Source organism: Stegodyphus dumicola, chromosome 4 (assembly GCF_044657685.1).
Source record: "Stegodyphus dumicola isolate Sdum_Otavi_A_Nest chromosome 4, ASM4465768v1".
NCBI lineage: Eukaryota > Metazoa > Arthropoda > Arachnida > Araneae > Eresidae > Stegodyphus > Stegodyphus dumicola.
Genome location: NC_140771.1, coordinates 246,123,202 through 246,146,851, shown reverse-complemented (window position 1 = coordinate 246,146,851; position 23,650 = coordinate 246,123,202). Strand labels below are relative to the sequence as shown.

General features: G+C 34.3%; 1 protein-coding gene across 7 annotated transcripts in view; it reads left to right on the top strand.

The window, feature by feature from the left end:
• LOC118192903 (uncharacterized) overlaps nt 1-23,650 on the top strand; it is a 200,777-nt gene that overhangs the window by 113,737 nt on the left and 63,390 nt on the right. Inside the window, exon 1 of one of the 7 annotated variants that reach the window (XM_085816180.1) lies at nt 9,547-10,039. The exons of the other annotated variants lie outside the window; for them this stretch is intronic. The gene's annotated coding sequence lies outside the window, so the exon portion shown is untranslated. Of the gene's footprint in view, nt 1-9,546; nt 10,040-23,650 lie in introns of those variants that run through there. 7 annotated transcript variants of the gene reach the window in all.

The window sequence follows — 23,650 nt, the reverse complement described above, 5'->3', positions numbered from 1 at the left end:
ATGGGGTTTTAATGGGAGGGGGGATGAATACCAGAAAATATGTAAAAAGTGCAGTGAAACCTCGGTCTATAAATTCGGTTCATTCCTGAAAAGCCGTTCGTCATGCGAAATATTTATAAACCAAAATTAGCCTCCCGCAGGAAACCAAAACTCACATAGGGATTAATACAATTCCTGAGCCGCATATAATTAAAATTTATTTATTTAAAATGTGCTACTGTATTTTGTGCGCGGGTTTATATCACAAAACCAATTGAAATCATTAAATGCAAGACCAAAAAATCTATTAAACAAGTGAAATATGTGATTAATTTGTAGAGGTAACTCTTTTCTCTTTGGTAACATATATTAAATCAAGACTTGGAAATGAAGCTAAGCGACTTACCGCTATGCCCAGTAAGAAAAGAGAGAATGTAAGAAGGATGTAAAAAAAACCCTTTTGTTAAGAACCCAAATAGTTGAACAGAAGACACCCCTTGTACTTCCAAAGTCCTCTAGCATTTATGGCGTAACTCAAAAATAAGTAATTTCAAATTGCAACTAAGTGTAAATTAGCCAAAAGCTACATAGAAATAATTAATACGCAGTTAGGCTCAAACCCACACCAGCAAGGATAAATCAACGCCAAAGACAGACTAGAACTTCAACTACTAACGTGGCCTTCAGCAAGGGGGAACACGCTCTGAATTAAACAATCTAAAACTTTCCTGTAAATACTATCTGTTCCGTCTCGGTTAGAATATTTATGTCTATTTGTACTGGCTTAATGTTTGCAGCGCCACGTAATGTTAGTGGCGAGAGCCCAGTACTAATCAGTAAGCAATAGGGATGCACTCGGTCCACACTGAGTCTCCGCTCCTCTGCTATCAACATTTTGGTCCATTTGGTAGTTGTGGACTGTATATTAATTCATGAAAGTCAAGTTGAGAAACTTAACAACATTTATTTTCTTTCAATGCCGCTTAAAACGGGCAAAGAGTGAGTAAGGAACAATTAACAATTGACTGCCGCTTTGTTCGGGCAGAGGAGCGGAGACTCGGTGTGGACCGAGTGCATCCCTATCGCTTACTGATTAGTACTGGGCTCTCGCCACTAACATTACGTGGCGCTGCAAACATTAAGCCAGTACAAATAGACATAAATATTCTAACCGAGACGGAACACTATCTTCTTCTATTTCATTTGAATACGCACATAAAGATTAGTATTCTAGCAGGAAAACGCAAAAAAAGAATGATAAAAATGCTATTTAACAAGCTGACTGATTAATAAAAGTAAATAAATACTTTACAAATTTATTTTACCGAGTTCCGACGAGATAGGATGGATGGGCTAACCGGAAAGTTATGAATTAGAGAAAAAGAAGAAATGCTATTGTTTGTATAGAGAATTTTCTTTTTTGAAAGTATCTGGCTGTGGAGTCTTAGTTCAAAGGAGCAATTTGCCCAGAAGGACTCTTAATTTCGTTTTGGCATTTTGCGTTAGTTCACAATGAATGTCGTTTCACTTTTCAAATTGTTGCCACCAAATATTAGAGCCATGTGCCCTCATTATTTAAAGAAATTAAATAATGAGGAAGCTACATAAATGTTCTGTATGTATGTTCTTCGCATTGTGATAAGACAACGGTACCTAGAGCCATCCAATTTGAATAGCGAACGTTTCCACCCGAATATGGGCATATGGAAACCCAAATTTGGAATTTGTTTTATAATCTATTTCCTATTTTGTAAAACTTTAACCAATTTTTGATTAACAAACTCGAGTGTTTTTTTTTTTTTTTTTAAATCTTTAGCGCACAAGACTGTGTATCGGAAATTCTAAAAGATGCTCATTTTAAAAAATTATTTCACGATATTGCTGTTGAACTGAATTTTATGGTTTGAGTTCGAAGAGCATGATATTTAATAAATAAAAGTAACACACAAAACGTTAAAAAAATGTCCCTTTGGGCGTAATGTAAAATATGAAAGCTTTTAGTTGTTTTTTGTTAGTCCAAACGGGCTTCGTCCATGAAGGTTTATTGTTTTCGTTTTGCGATTTGGTGTCGAATCACTCTGAATGTCCGTTTCACTTTTCAAACTGTTGCCACCAAATGTTATCGCCCTGTATTACATTTGAAGAAATTAAATAATGTAGAATCGGCATTAAATGTATGCATGTTTCTCGCATTGTGATAAAACAACGGTACGTAGAGCCATCCAATTTTGAATGACGTAATCTTGCTGCGAATATGGACATCTGGAAGCCTCAATTTGAAATTTGGAATTTGTGTTATTATCGATTTCATATTTTGTAAAACTTTAACGAATTTTTGATTAACAAACTCAAAGAGTTCAAAGCGAGCCATGGCAACGTTGTACAGAAAAAAATTTTTTATCTCCAGCGCATGAGACTGTATATCGAAAATTCTAAAGATAAGCTCAATTTAAAATTATTTTGCGATATTGCTCTTGAACTGAATTCTATGATTTAAGTACGAAAATATTTAATAAATAAAGGTAACACAAAAAATGTTAATAAACGCCCCTTTGGATGGAATTTAAAATCTGAAACCTTTCAGATTTTCTTTTCGTTGTTATTTTTATCTTATTTATTTATTTTTGTAAAAGCAGGTGAAAAATGTGCAGTACCCTCTCCGGGACTCGAACCCTGGACCTCCTGAATACGTGCCGAGTGGGCTACCGTTACACCACGAAGGCAGGCTGGAAGAAGGGCGTAAATACCTTTCCAGTCTCCACAATGCTAAAAAAATTTCGTTATAATTGTTAGATTTTACATTTAACAGAGAACGCAGTGTAAGAAATTTTGCTATTAACTTAACAGAGAACCGTTTTATTTGTGATATCCGGGTATTAAACAACAGCGTCTTAAAATGTTAAGAAATCCAGATGAAATGACTTGGATGATGAAGCGAAAGATTTTGGGATAATTAGAAAACTTATAATCAGCTACAGAAATAAATTAAAATATAGGAATTGCTCAGACATTCCTGCTTAACTCTACTTCCGCAAAAACTTTACGGAGTCACAATGTGTGCATAACTTTGTTAACTGAGTCACACTGTCCTTAACATACCAAAATTCTTAGGTTATTTATGTAAGTAAACTAACGTAGCAGAAATAGGCATTTGAAAAGCAAATCAAGTACTACTTTTTAAAACCTTATAAATATTTATTTATTTTTCAAACCAGTTATTTTATGTTAATTATTTTTACTGTTCCTTTTACCTCCAGAACATAAATTTTAGTTCGCGTGTATTCAAATGAGATACAAGGAGATAGTATTTAAAGGAATGTTTTAGTCTGTAGAATCAGAACGTGTTCCGCCTGCTGAAGGCTACGTTGCTAGTTGAGTCTCTTAGATAGCAATCTCTTTGCCGCTTTGCGTTATTCTTGCAGTTAGGCTTATCATGCCAATATAAGGTTTGACTTAACTTAACCTGTTAATTGTGGCGCCCTGGTTTAAGAGTGCGCACCGTTTTCTGCCGACAGAATCGAGCCATGACGAGTATATTCGTCAATCACAGAGTAAGTTGCGTTGGTAAGATATTGGATGAAAAAGATGGGTTTATTTTATATAAAATTGAAAATTTTATTACTAATATTTATGTATTTGGTTAACATAAGCATATATTACATACATACTAAACTAAAAACGCAATAAATTAAATTAAATATTATACATATAAAAGTAAGAATTTAAATTCCTGCTGTGGAGTGATATTCAGCGAAACAAGGTACTATACACAATGGGACTTTGCAAATCGAACGCCAGTAACGCGATTCCTTCCTGATCTTACGTTTGTAGCAATGCGAACACCTTCGCGTAGGGTTGTTTTTTTTTTTTTTTTTTTTTTTTTTTTTTTTCAATGTTCCGGCTATATAATCCGGAACATGATTCCCGCCTAATTGGCTTATTATTAGGTCTAAATAGCCCAATTTGTGTCGATTTATTTCTTGCAATTGGATACGTCGCAAATGTGTCTTCAATAAATTTGAACAAAAAGTTGATACGCGATAATGTTCCATCATTTCTTTAATATAATATGAATGCATTCAGACACATAATGTCTAAGAAATGGAGAAATATCTTTTTGTAATACTTTTTAAGTCGTTTTCTTGCTGTGGAGTACGCTATGATAATTCCCTCGCTCATATCCACTTCACCCATTTTTTTAATATAATCAATCACTAGCTCCGGTTTCTTTGTTATTATTTTTCTTTTATCTATTTCTATTACGTTGTCATTATGTACAGTACTTACTAAATAAACCTTCCTCTTATCTTTCCATTACATTATACGCATGACGAGTATACTCGTCAATACACAAAATCGTGCCGCTTCTCCATGACGAGTATACTCGTCAATCACAGTTAACTGGTTAACTTTACTTTGAATTCATTATTTTATAGTTACGTCTTAAATGCTGGCTGGTTTTTGTAAGCATAAAAAGTGCCTTCTGTTAAATTATTATTTTAATAAAAGAGTCGTTTACACCGTTTTCACGTTCTTTGTCTAATTACTGTACATAATGGTAAGTCGCTTAAGTTCAAATTGAGTCTCAAGTTAGTTTATACTTCCAAAAAAGGTGAGACTCTCCAACCTTATCAAATAATTTATCAGTAATTTGACATCTCTTTAGCGACTGTTTGACACACTTCGCTGATATATCAGAATTATTGTTAGCTATATTTCTTAAATCTAAAACTCTTACTCGAATACATGATTTTGATTTAAAAAAAAAACATTCTTTAATTTATTTTTGAAATACTTAAACTCCTTGTGCATCATATAGGCAAGTCTTAGGCATAGGCATACAAGTCTTAGGCACAAAGGTACGTAAAATATATATATATATATATATATATAACAACAACACGGCACGAAATAAAATAAAGTTACAAATTCACAGACGAAACGTAAGAAATAAATATAAATATATAAAAAGAAGAGAATGCCATTTTACTTCGAACAAACATATAGAAAATTAATGTTTAAAAAATTTAACTGAGAAATTAGTTCTTTTCTTCCCTCCATACTTCCCTCCATAAGCTTTGAACAGTAGAACAACAAATGTTTGACATTTTGCATTCCACGGAAGATACTGGAGCACAAGTCAATATGAGATAGTCCAGATATCTTCGGATTTAAATTGAAATTTAGAAATTTTCAAAACTGCAGAAAAAAAAATGTTTAAAAAGTACTTTGTAAAACTATTAAGCTTTTCAAAGCGGAAATCCGAAAATTCAGCTATGCCCTCGCTGGAATTTCAACAACCAACTACCGATCGTTATTAGCACGTGCTACCATTTACACCAAGAAAGCAAACATGGGGGAAAGCGGTAATTCCTTATAACCTGACTAGAATCGGCCAGAATTTAATATTTTCACGATTAGAACAGTTTGAATAAACAGTAATATAATTTATTTTACATAAATCAGTTTCAAGAGACAATAATAAAATATGCACTGAAAAATATTATAAATGCCAATCTCTCCTTAATCTCTTTTCTGGAACGCAAATACATTTCTCTCAAAAACGTGTATTGGTTCATTTTGGTATGAAACCATTTATTCAAAGCAACTCGTTATACTGCATTGAATCATATACCAAAACACTTCTAGTGCCAATAATTTTACTTTGTTTTCTAAAATTTTGCTAATAAACAAGGAAGTTAAGGGGACTCATACACCTTAAAACCGATAAGATGTTCGAATAGGTGACTGTCGCAAGAATTGGGATAACTTATTTATTTTAAAAGCAATTACTACCAACTTTTTACAGCTGACTACATAATATAGCTGCTTTCTGAAATAGTCATCAGAAAGTTTGTGTTGCCACAAATATTTTTATAATTTAATCCGCTTTGTGACAACATTTTTCGTCATGTTTCCAACTTGCGCGCACAGTTTACAACATTCTGTTTCATAATTTAATTCCATATTAAATATATAGCTTTTATAACATTTGGAAACTACTGTGAACCTAAAATTCTAAAAATTTCATGTTAAATTTTTATTTTATTTTGAGTTGAGTTTATAAAATGTATTTTATTAAAAAAATGTGTAATGATTTCGTCCATAAAATTTTTCAGTAGTAAAATATTCATCAGATTGTTGGTTCATTTAGAAAATAGTGCCCATATAAAGAATTTCATCCAATTTCAAGTACGTACCATTAGCCATTTTTAAAATATCATGCGCGCAAGGTGGAAACATGGCGAAATATTTCGTCACAAAGAGGATTAAATTACAAAAATATTTGTGGCAACACAAACTTTCTGGTTACTAGTTTCCAAAGCAGCTATATCATGAAGTCAGCTGTAAAAAGTTGGAAGTAATTGCTTTTAAAATAAATAAAATATCCCGATTCTTCAATAGTCACATATTCGAAGATCATGAGGGGTTTAAGGTGTATGAGTCCCCTTAACGATTTTCTTTATGAAACTACGCTATTAGCTTCTTTGTGTTTTGATGTCTGCAAATGCTATATAAATGACATGCCATTTTTCGCGATATTAAATTTTCCGGCATTTATTGCTTTTGTCATCATTACCCATTCTTCTTTTAATGAAAACAAATTCTTACTCCATTATATTGTAGAAAATATATTTTCTTTTAGTTGCCATGACAATACTACAAAATAAATATTTATTTGCAATAACGAAAACAATGTTAAGCTTTAACTTTTCGAATGTGCAATACGTTTTGATTTAACTCCTTATGTAAAGAAGTAACTTTGAACGAATGTGCATAAATCACAACGTACATTCACAAGTACGTTTTACTGTTGTCGATAGCTTGTACACTACAATAAAGCTTATGGCAAAAATTGACCGAGGTATTTCATTTTAAATTTAGAGATGATTTAAAGGTCGTATACAAACTGAAGAGCGAAATGTTTGCATTTATACGTAACTAAAAGCAAAATACCAGTTTTAAAAAAAAGCTTTCTGATGTTAGTACCTTAAATGACGAGTATTTCCATTACCGTGAAACATATTTTAAGAATTTTTGTGTAAATCTAAATAATTTGAGTGAAGTTATGTTTAAAATTGTGCCGTCTCTTGTAAAATGTAACATGAACGTATGAAGAGTCGAAGCTGTGCAGGAAAAATAAGATTATAGTAGCAACTCTATTGAAGTAAATCTCGTACATTGGCGAGATATCACCAAGCTGGCAATGATTTTGGCGACTACTTCTTGTAGCCAAATTTAGCGAAATATCGCCTTCCAAACTTTCTACTTCGAATAATTTTTTAAGGAAAAATAAATAACGTTTTTAACTTAAATGAAAATAATATTGTTGCGTGTGTGCGGGCTCGTTATGGATTGAATGCACACAGAATCAAGGACACCAAGTTTTTTTAGCCCTAAATGGCAGTATGCCTAGAAAAGCTATTAACTTCGTTTTGGCATTTTGCGTTAATTCACTATAAACGGCGAACCACTTTTTAAATTATTGCCACCAAATATTAGAGCCCTGTATTACATTTAAAGAAATTAAATAATTAAGAATCTTCATAAATGTATGTATGTTTCTCGCATTGTGATGAAACAAGTCTAAGAGTCATCCAATTTTGAATAACGTATGTCTCCACCCGAATATGGGCATCTGGAAGCCTAAATTTGCAATTTGTTTTATTATCTATTTCATATTTTTAAAGAATTTATGAGTTTTTGATTAAGAAACTCAACGCACGACACTGTGTATCGAAAATTCTAAAGATACGCTCTTTTTAAATTATCTTGTGATATTGCCATTGAATTGAGTTTTATGGCTTTAGTGCGAAGAGCATGATAAAATAAATAAAGATAACACACAAAACGTTAAAAAAAAGTCCCTTTTGGGTGTAATATAAAATCTAAAAGCTTTCAGATTTTCTTTAATACCAAAAGAAGCATTTTACAGTTCTGGAACTTTCTACTAAAGTATTCGTACAACTCTTCACAATATCGCACAGCGCAAACAGTACTTACACTTCAAACTACTAAGAACGTTAAACACAACGCAATAGAAAGCGCATCTAAAAAGGCAAAGCTCCGATGGAGGTATCTCCAATACTGCAAACTCTCTCTGAACTAAACAACTACTACTCCGATACTGATGCTCTTCCCATCTTATACAGTTCCCCTCCCCGGCCGCAGAGAAATCTCTGATACCTTCCATTTCTCGAAATGGCCCACCAGCGGCCGAGCGGTAAAGTCGCTGAACACTGGTAGTTCGGTCCGAGGTTCGAATCCCGCGAACGGGCTGGCTGCATGGGTGTTTTCCCCATGTGTAACGTGTATACGAGCCAGTTTCCCTTAAAAAGTCCTCCACGAAGGCATCCCCCCTTAGGCAGATAGCCCTAGTGTGCTTTGCCATAATTAAATACACCAATACACACCATTTCTCGAAATTACTTGAGGGCATATGAGGGCCAGATACGGTTACAGTTACATATATGATCAATTACAGTTATTCAATTACAATACCCGTTACAGTTATGCAGGGAGCGAACCAAAATGTCTCCAGGTTTGGGGACTTTCGGCGATTTCTCATCAAATTTGTCGATAAAAATTAATCGCCAAAATCATCTTCAGTTTGGCGATATTTCGCCAAATCGGGGAGATAAGTCATTTACTGAATGTTACGTAGACTTAACTCTGTATCCTTACTTTTCCAGCAAAGCTTCGCGTATTTAAATTTTTGTGTTACATTATACCCCCCCCCAAAAAAAAAAAATTCATATATGGTTTCCTAAAATTATTTAAATATATACCAAATTCAACTCCGACTTCAAATAGCCAAAATTTTGAAATCATTGCAATATCGTATTTGCAACAAATACATAATTGAAATGCCTTCGCTGGCCCCCATGAGGCCTCCGATGCAGTTTGACATGCTGCATGGTGCATCAAAAACTGAAAATTTCTTTTGATTTCAGTTTGCAAATTTTTAGATTTCTACAGAATATCATCTATAAAATTTCTATACATTTTTGGAAAGCAACGTTTGTATGGAATTCTGTTTTGTAAAACTATATAAAATTTTTATAAAATTATTAAAGAAAATTTTATAAAATAATCATATATAATTAAATATAATAAAAAAAACATTTATAATATATAAAATATAATAAATAATTTATAAATAATAAAATACATAATTGATTTTTATAGAATGTTTATAGAGAAACTCTCCTACAAAGGATTACCTATAAAATTCTATAAACATTTATATAAATCTGTATCAACCTGCATAAAAAAACGGTTCTGAGGGTGGATTTATCATAAACATGCAAAGTATCCAACACGCACGTGAAACAATGCAAGCTTTGGATAATTTCAGTCACGATAAACTATCTGCATTTTTGATTCAGCTCGTTCTCTGTGACAGAGCGCATTAAAAATATTGGCAGTCATAAATGTGACCTTGGATTTAAAGGCTCAACAAAAAGGGAATTTAACGTCTCTCTCTCTAAAATTTAGCCAGTTATGTCGCGTCGCTTATTTCAGTGACTCTACTTTTGTGTCTCTGATGCGCTTCGCTGTGTTTGTATTACAGCATCGAAGGTTCTGCCAGTTTTCAGCACTTATTTTCGAAGCGGTTTAGACGATTGTCCTTAAATTTATATTTGAAGAAGAATTTACGTATTCAAGCGCTTTTGAATTGAATTTTTTTTGCGGTGAATTGTTAGTCATTGTTTGAGGTTTCTTATCCTGGTATCTTTTCTTATTTCGGAATAGTATTTCACAGTGTGTGGATTCTGGATTATGCGCAGTAGAAAAAAGGCATTTGTAAATGTAGATGTGATCTTTCTTCTTTTTCTCGAGACATTTTTCTCAAGGGATGTCTGCTACCACTGTGTTCCTGTTTTATGTTCCACCAAAATACGACGAATATTGAACATTACTCATGAATGAACATATGATGAATATTATTTATGAATATATTGATGTTTATCTTCGTATAGAGAAACATTCAGCATTATTTGTGAATATTTTCTGAAAGTAGCAAAACATAAAGGATTTCGTAAAAACAACAAAAACGGTAAGAAAGCTATTAAGATTTGCCCTTTTAAGTAATTATTGAAAAGTATTTTCTTTTATAGCTGTAAGATAATTATTTTTACATTATATCTTTAAAACTATCTTTTATGAATAAAATAAGAATGTAAAAGTATTGTTTCCATATTCTGCAAAACTGAAGATATATAAAAGTTGAAACTGCCACCAGAATTTGTTAATTGCATGGGATTAAGCATAATTGTTTTATAAGCTCATTTTATTTAGCTCATTCGAGGGGTTTGTAACTACTTCAAATGTTTGTCATTGATTTTTATACTACTTCCTAATGAGCTATCGAGTTCAAATTTTGCAAATTATTTGTGGAATGTAATGTGGCAACGTGATTCGCTTTAGAGCAGCGGTTCTCAGGCTTTTGACTAGCGCGTACCACTTAAACAAAAACTGAAAACTTTAGTACCCCCACTACATTTTACAATGATTATTTTTCAGTTTCTGAATAGAAATATTAAATATATATATATATATATATTGCCATTTGTAGAACCTATTGGCTATTTGTATTAAATATGCACACATAAATAATATTAAATTAAAAATTGGTTACCATTTTAATTATCAAAATTTTTCTAAAATTTGCTGTGAAATCTGGGCTTCTTTAAGAGAGATCATTTTGTTCATGTCTGGTCTTATTTCACGTAGTTTTAATCTTAAATTAGAATCCACTTTTAATTTTATTCTGCATTTATTTTTCAAATATAGCATGGAAGAAAATCCTTGTTCACAGAAATAGGTTGTGCAAAATGGCAATAAAAATTTAATAATTGAAATTTAAATAAAAAATAATTAAAATTTAATAATTTTGAAATGCCCTTTAATTTTTAGTCCAAAGGGATTTGAATCCCGAAGTACTATTAGTTTCGTTTTGGCATTTTGCGTCGGACTCATAAATGTCGGTTCACTTTTCAAACTGTTGCCACAAAATGTTAGAGTCCTGCATTATATTTGAAGAAATTAAATAATGAAAAATCTGCATAAATGTATGTATATTTCTCGTATTGTGATAAAACAACGGTACATAGAGTCATCGAATTTTGAATAACGTAATCCTCCAACGAATATGAGCATGTGGAAGACCCAATTTGAAATTTGAAATTTGTTTTAGGATCGATTTCCTATTTTTTAAAACTTTGACGAATTTTTGATTAACAAACTCAAGGATTTCAAAGCGAGCAACGGCAACGTTGTGCAGAAAAAACATTTTTATCTCCAGCGCGTGAGTCTCTGTATCGGAAATTCTAAAGATAGGCTCGTTTTAAAACTATTTTGCGATATTGCTGTTGCACTGGATCTTATGGTTTAAGTGCGAGGAACATGATATTTAATAAAGAAAGGTAACACACAAAATGTTAAAAAACGCCCCTTTGGACGTAATTTAAAATCTGAAACATTTCAGATTTTGTTTTTCTTATTTATTTATTTATTTATTTATTTTGGGGGGGGTCATTTAAACGTCAACAAGTGTGTTATTTTTGAAATCTTCAGTTAAGAGTTCGATCACAAGAAATTCCTATCAATTGTTCTTTTTCTTATTAATAAGAATACTAATGAAGTATATGGAGACCAAACAACCAGCGTGAACTGAACCAACGTCAACGGTTGAAAGCCGAAAATTACAGCTCAGATGAAGAGCCTGTGACTGGAAGATCAGTGTAGCTTGACGAGGACGTCCTGCTAGCTCTGGTGGAGTAAAATCTCATTGCAGTTATTAAAAACTAGGACAGAATGAAGAAGCGTATACAGTAAGACCCCGCTTAACGCTGTTTCGTTTAGCGCTGTTTTGGTTTAGCGCTCTTTTATTTCAACCCGGGGATTCTCCGAAATTGTGCGCAGCGCTAGGTTTCCAAATAACATATCCGAAACAGTGTAGTTGTGTTTCTTGCTTGGTGGACGCATTTTTATCATTTGAAACATTTGTTGACATTATTGTAAGTTTAAATTTGTATAATACTATAACGATTAATACAGTGACAGATATTATGATCTTTAGTTTTCATCATGGGTGATAATAAAAAACAAGAAAAGAAAGCAACCAGAAAAAGCATTTCACTGGAAACTCAAATGCAAGTGATTAGAAGATTAGATTCTGGTGAACGTCAATCTCAAATTAGTGCTGCATTGATTTTGGCAACTTCAACAATAAGGACAATTCTTAAGAATAAAGAAAAAATACTGTCATCGGCAACTGCAACTACGTCGAGCTCTGCAACTAGAATTACCCGTTCTAGAAATAACATTATAGAGGAAATGGAAAAACGACTGTCTATATGGATTGACGACGAAATTGAACGCAATATGCGATTAAGCCAATCTATCATAATGCCTTCTTGACAAAAAGGCAGAAAATTGGAAACCCAGAATAGACTGAATGATCTGACTGAGAATTTTATTTGTTTTTAAAAGTATATGCGTTTATATTGTTTTTATTTTTGTAAGAAATAAATGTTTGATTTTATTTTTATTAAAAAAAACATTATTAAATTTAATGCCTAACCATTTTTTATCCGTCTTCCCCTAACCCCATTATTTACATGTTAAGATAGCCTCGCTTAGCGCTGTTTCGCATTACGCTCTACTTCGATGGAACGTATCCCCCGCGTTAAGCGGGGTTTTACTGTATTAGATTAAGAAAGAACTTTGTTTACCTTTTGAAAATACAAGAAGTTATAACGTTTCGTAGTCTTTGCATGCATAAAATTTGCGAAACGTTGGTAGTGAATTATCACTATGTCTGCTATGTATTACCCAGACAGGGAAAGTGTAAGAATTGTAAGAATTGGAGGCTCCGTTCAGCCCACCTGGCACGAGTGTCCCCATAGCTCAAAAGAAGGGGTCCCGTATCTCCACAAACGAGGGCAGCTAGTAACCCAGCACCCCCAAACAACAAACAAAAATACTAAATTAAAAATTAAAAATAAGCACATCTAACACAAAATTACAAACCAACACACACCAAAAATAAATAAATAAATAAATAAAAAATAAACACAAGTTCACAACATAAGACACCACAGATATCTAAAACCCATATAAATACGGAATTCAGTTTTAACAGAAGATTCCTACAAGCGCATTATTTTCATTGATAAACTTCATTAGAGCAATAGTATATGATTTAAAAACTTTAAAATTAATGGCACTTACATTAAAATCAGTAATGTTAAAAATCCGTGTAATAGGGGCTGTTAAACTACAATCAGTCACAAAATACCTAGCATCACCATCAACCTGACAACTATTACAGAGTTTATTTTCCTGCAGATTGAATCGGTTGAAATAGAACGGAAACCTACCATGTCCAGTTAAAACTTGATTAACATCAATATTGTTCATACATTTAATTTTATTTGTGATTTTAATTAGTTCCGTAAATCCTTTGTTTTTAGGTGAAGAGAACCACTGTATTTTCCATTTGTTAACGTAAAAACAGGGAAAGTGTGTAAATAATCCTTTTATTTGACTGAAATTATAAGATATATCTCCCGCCTTCTTAGCATGCCTTCGTGGTGTAGTGGTCAGCACGCTCGGCGCGTATTCGAGAGGCCTGTGGTTCGAGTCCCGGCGAAGACGTTGCTCATTTTTCACATCTTCTGCTTTCAAAATACCTAATGTCTCTACAGTGGCGCCCGAACTATAAATGGTAGTGGATGATGATTCTTCATCACCGGGATTAGGCGATTGCGTTCCCTAAAACTCCAGTCGCTCTTTAAAAGGGAGATTATGTAAGGTATTTCTCTCCGCCTTCTTAGCATGTCTTCATGGTGAAGTGGTCAGCACGCTCGGCGCGTATTCGAGAGGTCTGTGGTTAGAGACCCGGCAGGGCATTGCTCATTTTTCATCTATTCTGCTTTCAAAAGAAATCCTAATGTCTCTACAAAATAAAAGTTAATTGACTCATATAAAACAGACGGCACCACTGGCGCTTACAAAAGCCAGCAATTATGGCTTCAGTCAAATATAATGAATTAACTGAAACTAAGAATTGTAAGTTAGCTTAACCGGCTGTACAATTACAGTAACGCGCAAATTAGCTCTGACCTAAGGTCGGCTTAACAAGTCTAATGGCGAAAATAACACAACGTCGTAGAATACTTTTAAGCGAATTAGTTTAGCAACATGTCCTTCAGCAGGTCAACACGCTCTGATTCTACCCTCTAAAAGCTTCCTTTTAAATGACTAGAAAAATGAATTAACATAAAATAACTGGTTGACAAACTAAAACGATACCTTACGAAGAATAACAGTTCTGAATAATTTATACGATCACCCAGTAACTTACGTTCTGTTAAAACTATCATTCCATGGGTTTGGATCGAGTATCTTGCCTTTTCCAAATTCTACTTCCCCCCCATTCTGCTCAAATTCGATGGGTATAGATCGAATGCTTTGCCTTCCTCTTTCGATGATAACTGTTCTTCACGAGACAGGATTTCGAAAGTCAGAAGTAGTTCCTAAATTTTTAAATGTGCTTTGAAGATTAATACGCTATTGCTGTTGCTAAGATCCTCTGTTGAGTTTTCGTATGAGATCGAAAAACTTTTTGCTCAGTCCCTCTGATTTATTATTTATGTGTATAAGACAAGATATTCTGAGTGGAACTTTTTTTATTTCGTTTTCGCTGTTTTTGGAGAGACACAACGAATCGTCGTTGGCGTGTTGTCGATTTAAATGCTTTAAAAATATTCCATGGCAATTGCCCAGGAACAGACTGGTTGCGTGATTTAAGGATATTCATGATGTCATTCTCTATCTAAGTATTTAATGTATTTTTTAATTAATCGAACGTCTCATTACACGCATATGTACAGACTTCGTATTAGCATTCAGTAAAGCAATGGGTAAACTACTCCGTTCTCTCCCCCTTTTTAAATTACTTCAAATGTTTGTTTTCCCTATTTATTATCATGGTTACTTCATGCCTTAATGCACCTGTTTCTATGTACCGTTTGTAATAGCCGTTTCCGCGACCAGCTAAATATTTCTGTTTTATTTGCTAAATAAATTTCTATTTCTAATAAAATTTCTATTTTATTTGCTACTAGGCGCTGTGCGGCCAGCCTTCGTCTGGCTTTTATATGTACCAGAAAAATGCCTAAAGGAAACACCAAACAATAAATTTAAAAAATTGCGCAGAATTTTACTCTGCAGAATAATTTTATCCAAAAATAAATCAATAAAAATGTATTACATATACAAAACATTACAATGAAATAAGCAATATTCCATAATACAAATATTAATTATCCTAATAGATAAATTAACTAACTTCCCTTTGCCTTCTCTCGACAAACGTTCAGTATCCAAGAGAAGCATTAAAAAAATCTGATGTGTACACCACATGACTTCCTTGTACGGAATATTAAATTATACGCATTTTTTTCTTGAATTTCATTTAAATTGATTGGATTAAATTAAATCTACTTCGTCGACAGCACATAAACCACAATAGAATAAATGCACTCTTTAAAATTCACTATATTTGTTTACTATAACGACACTCTGAATGCACAAAATTTATATCATTTGAAGAATTATCGTTGCCACATGTTCTATTCAAATACTATAATAAAGCTAAAACGATGTATGAAAGAAATTAAGCAAACAAAACAGAAAAGAAACAGTTTTTCACAGACAATTTAGTATTTCTCATTCCATTAATTCAATTCTCACTTCGCGACAAGGCAAAAATACATAAAAACTCAAAATATCTGCATTAAAAATTACGAAGTAAATCTTAAACAATTATTTCCTCGAAGAAATTCCAGAAAAGATTAAGCATGATTTAATTCGCAATAATAAATGAAAGCGTTATTTTTGTGTTGCAAAGCTCAGTTTCTCTAGATTGGCAACAAATCTACAATTCTGCTGTTTCAAATGTAAACATATATGTCCGCCATGTTTTTTAAAACTTAACGGCACTTAAACAGCTTTTAAATAGTTATGATAATTGTACAAATATTGCTTCCAGAATTACGAAATCCTTTGTAGGGTTTATATTTAATTTAACTAACATTTATTTTAAGTTTAAACTATCTTTCCTGTCAAGCCTTACTTTCCCCTGGTACTGCCAATGCCAGAGTATGTAAATTTTAGTAGAACGCGCAAGGATTCAAATTATCAGCGGAAGTATTCTGAGTTAAATAGAAATGAAACGAGTTCGAAGTGTGCTTTCTTGCTTCACGAGTGTGGAGGTGGCTAGTTAGAAATTGAATAACCACGCGTTTCGGCCTGTGTGCTTGCCTCGGCAAATTGTTAATCTTTCAACGTGGTATTCAGAGTTTGCTGAATTATCAGCGGTATTTTAGAATGCGGTGAGGTTAGTTACGTTTAGAGAGCCTCGTAGTTAGTCGCTTGTTATTATCTCTTTTTTAGTTTCTTATTTTTATTTTACCGCCGGGTCGGCGTAGTTTGTGAGCGTCAAGACCACGCAATTGTAATTTCTAAAGTTGAATAAAAAGGGACTTAAACCCTTAGCAAGACTCTGTCTAATTTCCAGTTTTCTGCAGTCACCACTTTGTTGCGTGCAGGTTGGAAGCGCGCAACTTTACACCTTAACTGGAAGATAAAAACAACATAATTCAATAATTTTTAAAGCAAAAAATGTACAATTTACAAACATATAAAAGTAAAGAAACTGAGATCACTGAGGCGGGAACAGAGTGGATATAGATATAAATATATTTATATACGTTTGGTGCGGCCGATGGCAACCAAAATACGAGGTGCACATCTACATGTTATAGCAGTCCTATATACAAAATTTCAACGTTCTGAGTCTACTGGTTTTTGAGTTATGCGAGATACGTACGTACGCACGTACGTACATACGTTCGTACAGACGCCACGAAAAATTCTCTTCAGAATTAATTTTAAAGCAGTTTTATAATTTTTTTGGAGGAAAAGAATCTTTTATTCTGTCCTTACGTACAGATATCACGCAAAAACATCGTTAAACTGCATTCGATAGCGATCAAAAGGGATATTTTCGTTAAAATATGTTGCCTGAAACTTTTCGCGATTACAATACTTCGTTTTTACTTCGTACAAGGAAGTAATAAAAAAACTGCACAGAATCATCGCCCTCATTTTTCCGAGTGGCGACATTGCTGATATCAGCAACAAAGGCAACAGTGATGATATAATGAGAGAGAATTATCGATTTGATACGATTTTATCAAAAAGCTGTAGAGACATTAGGTATTTTTTGGAAGCAGGCAAGATGAAAAATATACAACGCCTTCGCCGGGAATCGAACGGACCTCTGGAATACGCGCCCAGCGTACAGACCACCACACCACGAAGGCATGCCAAGAAGGCGGGAGAAATCCCTTATAAAACAAACAAACAAAAAAACAAAAAAAATGAAAGCTTTCAGATTTTAAATTGCGTCCAAAGGGGCGTTTATTATAATTTGTGTGTTACATTTATTTATTAAATATCACGTTCTTCGCACTTAAACCGTAAAGTTCAGCTCAACAGCAATATCACAAAATAGTTTTAAAATTTTTAGAATTTCTGAACAGAGACTCGCGCGCTGGAGATAAATATGTTCTTTTTGTACACCGCTGCCATAGCTCGCCTTGAAATCCTTGAGTTTGTTACTCAAAAATTCCTTAAAGTTTTGAAAAATATGAAATCGATCATAAAACAAATTCCAAATTTCAAATTTGGCTTCCAGATTCCCATATTCGCAGTGGGATTACGTCATTCAAACTTCGATGGCTCTATGTATCGTTGTTTTATCACATTGCGAGAAATATACATAAATTTATGCAGATTTTTCATTATTTAATTTCTTCAAATATAATGCAGGACTCTAATATTGGGTGGCAACAGTTTGAAAAGTGAAACGGACATTTATAGTAAACCAACGCAAAATCGCAAAACGAAAACAACAGTCCTTCAGGGACAAAGCCCCTTTGGATTAATAAAAAAAAAAAAAATCTCATTCGAATTTTGGAAAAATCACTTCGAGGTGCACTGGCTCATGTCTATATGCACCTATGTATCAAATTTCGTAGCCCTGGGTTTATTAGCTTACGCGCAGCACGAACGAAAGACACACACAGAGAGACTCTTCATTTTATTGTATGTAAAGATATTTATTTGGTTAACATTTCTGTAAAAAATAAAAATACATAATGATTTAATAAATCTAGCAAGTGCTACTTTACGCATCCACCTAGTTATTAATAATATTAATGGGTATGAAGAACTTTCTTTGTTGGTTTTAGAATATTTATTAGCCTTTGTTTATTAGCCAATAGCAGTCAGATTCAATATGAAAGAAAAAAAAAATCTGATGTGCTCGCCACATAACTTTCATCCTGGGCTGTTATGGACTGCCGTAGGGGAATCCTCAACTACCTCCTGTCCAGCATGCCATCACACTGCGCGACCTGTCTGCTGTGAAAAAAGGACTATACCTATATAAGACTCATTTTTAGTTCGATGCTATAACCCGTAATTTGGATATCCCTGCACTATGAACTTTTCTGACAATCTACATAAAAGGACGTTTGAACGGTAAACTTTTCACAAAAAAAAAAAAAAAAAAGGGGGGGGGGCAGGGGCAGTTTTATATCAACCGTTCTATTGGCACGATTGACAAATTTTGTCTTGGATTTTTCATGCCCCAAAAGTTCGACTTAGCGTATGTATATATTACGATATTAGATTATAAATATGGCATTGTTCTAACATAGGTATTTTGACACAAAATCGGATTTTTTCTGAATTACATACCTATTTGTTTTTTCCATATTTCGATTCTACGACTCAAATACACTCATGTCCACACATTAAGGATAATGCAAAATCAGGCAAAGGATGAGTTAGAAGCAAAACAAATTTGACTTTTTTGTAAAGCTTATTTATTAAACAAAAGGTAAAGATCAAAAAAAGATGCTATATATCTCATATTATTAAAAAAATTAGCGAATTTTTCTCCCTGGAGCAAATTACAAAAAGAACCTATCTACAAAAAAACAATATTACATGGTTGGTATGATTGTTAATACATTGTATGTCTCCCAGATGATGCAATACAGTCCGTACAACGCCTAGGCATGCTGAGTATCAAATTATCGATCTGATCTTGGGGGATATTACACCACTCAAAAAGCAATGCTCTCCGAAGTTCCGGTAGACACGTACTAGGAGGCTGACGGGCTGCAACTCGTCGGCCAAGCATGTCCCACACGTGCTCTACTGGATTCAAGTCCGGTGAGAATGCTGGCCAGTCCATACGGGTGATATCCTCCGATTGAAGGCGATGTTTGCACGTTGGCGATCCTCCGATTGAAGGCGATGTTTGCACGTTTGCACGTTGGCACGAAGGCGATGTTTGCACGTTGATGTTTACGATGTTTGCACGTTGAGGATGGGCGTTGTCATCCATAAACATAAATTGTGCGCCCATGGCGCCCCGAAACAAACGTACATGTTGTTCCAGAACGACATCCCGATAGATCTGGCTTGTCATGGTTCCAATTTGAACATGCAGGTCAGTTCTGAAACCCAGAATAATTCCACTCCAAACGAGCACTCCTGCACCACCGTAAAGGTGTCGTTCAATGATGTTTTCTTGGTGGTAACGGGTACCTGGAGCTCTCCATATAAATGTCGGGCGAGAATCAGACTGCAAGCTAAACCTGGACTCGTCGGAAAACATCACACAAGCCCACTGTTGCGGTGTCCACAATGCATGCTCTCTACTCCAAGCTAACCGCAGGCGACAGTGAGTTGCAGAAAGTGGAACGCCTCTGACAGGTCTACGAGCATATAGACCAATCTGCCCTAAGCGTCTGTACATGGTCTGCCGTGAAATTGTCGTACCAGTGGCTGAAGAGAGCTGACGAGACAGGTCTGAGGCTGTGCTCCGCCTGTTTCTTTTGGCAGTAACTGCCAAATACCGGTCCTCATTCGGCGTTGTAACTCTGGGGCGACCTGTGCTGTAACGTCTACTCACATTACCATCATCTTGGAATCGTTGCCAAAGCCTAGAGATGACACTCTGGCAATTCCAAGTTCGTCTGATACTTCCAGTTGGGTACGTCCACATTTCAGACGGCCGATAATTCTACCACGTAAAAAATCATCCAAATGTATCCTTTGTGTCATAACTATTCGGTTATTGCACTGAAATGCTCATAAAGCGCCTGCGAACAATTTTACCTCTTTGCCTGTATTCCTTATATATCACTCTCTTACACTCTCGTCATTGCGACGTACCATCGGTGTCATCTGGTTACTTCCTGAAATTTGCATATGATTCTTGAATTAGTGTGTAGTGATTTTACAGGTGATATATTTATTTTAGAGTTCGATTTCCGCGTGACTCCGAATTATCCTTAATTTATGGACATAGTGTAAATAAAATAAATACCAAGTTTTATAAAAATTGCACCAATAGTTTTTAAAAAATTAGGCAAACTAATTTTTCCTAATTAAACATTTTTTTTTTAATTTATAATTTTTTTAATTTATAAAATTAGCTTAGATAGTGTTCCTAATTAGCTAAAAATTTCCGAAGATATACGCAAATTTACATACTGGCGCGTTTTAAAATTTGACATATTTGTTATAAACGAGAATAACGCTAAACGTGGTTTACGCACTTTGTTAAAATTATTTGAAAGAATGAACAATGGCCCTTTTTCCCGCGCTCATGCACAATGAAAGGGAAAGAAAAATAGGTTAACATAAATTACGAATTTCGCCAAGTGAATTATTCTTGGCACAATCTGAAAAACGTGTGCCAAGATAAAATATTAAATTTCTCGGTAAATTACACAACAGATTTTACGAAAAGGCATAATCTGAATCGCAGAATCCAAATATGCAAAAAAAATCGGTATGTTATTTCAGGAAAAGTTCGGTTTTGTGTCAAAATACCTATGTTATAACAAAGCTAGATATAAATTTAATATACATTTCAAGTCGCGCTATCGAGACATTGAAAAACGCACGCTAAATTTCGTAAATAGGCCTAGTAGAAGGGGAGATATAGAAGTGGACCATTTGTTTGTGTGTACATATCTTTCTCTGTATTTTATACGTACCAAATTTTACTAACACCTGTCCATTAGTTTTCCAGAAATTTGTCATAATTTAGAAATTTTCTTAATTCTGTACATGAAAGTATTTTCGATTTTAAGCTTAAAAAAAGAAACATTGGGAGGAATTTCGATTATAAGAGTTCTGTATTTCTCTAAAGACATTGGTGTTGCTGACTGAAGCGACAGTATGGTGAGTTAGTGTGTTCTCTGCTTCCTTGAAACTGATGCTTATGACACTATAACTTCAATTATCAGAACATAATTTATCCAAACGATGATTTCTTCCGAATTCTTTAAGGCTCCTTAGGACCTTAATGAATCATGAAGAATTTTGGCGAAATTCCTCAAGAATTATCACCAAGAATCTTGGTTCTACTTTGGAGTGGACTCTTGGATTGCGGGGATACATTTCAAACCTATATGCCTAAGGAAAAAGATACCCTCATGGAGGACATTCTAGGGGAAAACTGGTTCGTATTCACGAGCATAGTAATTCCAGAGCACTCCGTGTGTAACAATGGAGAATGCTTCGAAAATTTCTATGCAGCCAGACCGTTCTCCAGAATTTGAGCCCAAATCGAACAGTGGTGTTATCACTCAAGCATTGCTGAGCCCTGGAAAGTTCTGGAAATAACCAAGGGTTCGTAAAAAACGGTCATGGATTTGAATCCTTCCTTTTTTTCTCTCTTTGTAAATGATAATTTAATTCAAAGCTCCTTAGATTTCTCGTTCTTGCATTTATTACAGAATAATTACAGTTTTAAACAACGTATGTGTAAAATTTCATTTGAAATCTGGGTTGGGATCATCTAAGGAAATATTGATTTGGGTTGTATATTCAACAGTGAAAATAACTTAAAATCCGCTTATCAGGAATTTTAGATTATCGATTAATTTCTTCCGGCTTTTAAGAATTAAATGTCAAGATATCGAATGCGAGAGAATGGCTCATTTCATTAATATGTGTTACGTTAAATGTTTCCTTTTTAACTCCGAGCGATCAATAAATGAATCCTTTTATAAGTAAAAGTTATTTTGCTTTGAGATTTTCTTATACTGTATTCAATCATTTTAAAGAATTTATAATATGAATATCACAAGTTCACTTTATTCTGTACCTTGCAGACGATGTTTTTCGACACTTTTAACGCGAAAAATCGAAGTTGAAGTCTCTTAATGCGACAAACAAATTAGAAAAATGTGTGCTGTATACAGTTTCGTTTCAAGCGCGATTCTTTTCTATAAGACCTTGCAATTTCCGGTTTCGTGTCATTCAAAACTGTGTCGGCCTTTGCTGCGATTTAAATAAATTCCTTAAAATTCGAATAAAAAATTTAGTAAGATTTTTATTCTGGATTATTTCCATCTGTTTTCAAAGTAAAACTTAATTATTTGTTTAATTAAGTAAAATTTAAATAGTCGTTTTTTTATTTTAAAATAGTAACTCTTCATTGCACGGAATTGCATAGAACATTTTCAACAAGTCTTGGTTATGAAAGTACATTGCTTGTACAGCATCTGAATGTTTCCAACACTTTTTCTAGGTCATCATTTCGAAACGCACGTATTGTATAACTTTCAACTGGTTCATTGTTAACGGGTTAAAACAAAGTTCGCGAGGACTATCTGCCGAAGGTTATGTTGATTGAATATGAGAAAGCGCACGAGAGCTATTTGTCCAAGGGGAGGAACACCTCGGTGGAGATATTAAGGTGTCGTATTCATGTTACGCGTGAGGGAAAACTTAGAAAAGCAAAGATGCAGTCACGCTGTGCGAACTTTCAATATTCAGCAATCTTTACCACTCTGCCATCGATGGCCCTTATCTGCTTAAAAAAAAAAAACTTACCAGGGGCTAAGCGGTAAAACCGCTGAACACTGGTAATTCGACCTGCGCTTATGTGACCTTCGGTGAAAGGACTGGCTGCGTGGAAGTATTCAAGGTTTTATTCGGGCGTAACGTGAATACCGGCTAGTGTCCCTGACAACGTCCTCCACAAAGGTTATCCTCCCTTTAGAAGGTGGCCCACCAGCGGCCGAGCGGTAAAGTCGCTGAACACTGGTAGTTCGGTCCGAGGTTCGAATCCCGCTAACGGGCTGGCTGTATGGGTGTTTTCGTGGTTTTCCCCATGTGTAACGTGTATACGAGCCAGTTTTCCTTACAAAGTCCTCCACGAAGGCATCCCTCCCCTTAGGCAGGTAGCCCTCGTGTGCTTTGCCATAATTAAATACACCACACCACATCCTTTAGAAGGTAGTTTTCTTGTGCTTCGAGGAAAAGTAATTTGCTTCTGAAGAAGGTTAATAGTTAATTAAATATGGAAAAACCAAACGAGGCCTTTTCTTTTCGATAATGAATATAAAATTTTCTTAAATGTAAGGACCGTGACTGAAGAAGTGCACAAAAACGTGACTAGAGGACAGAAGGAGTATATAGATATGTGACTGAAGGAAGTTACAAAAAGCTGGATTTCTTGATTTTTGGCAAAACTGAGTTTTCAAAAGTAAAAATGCAA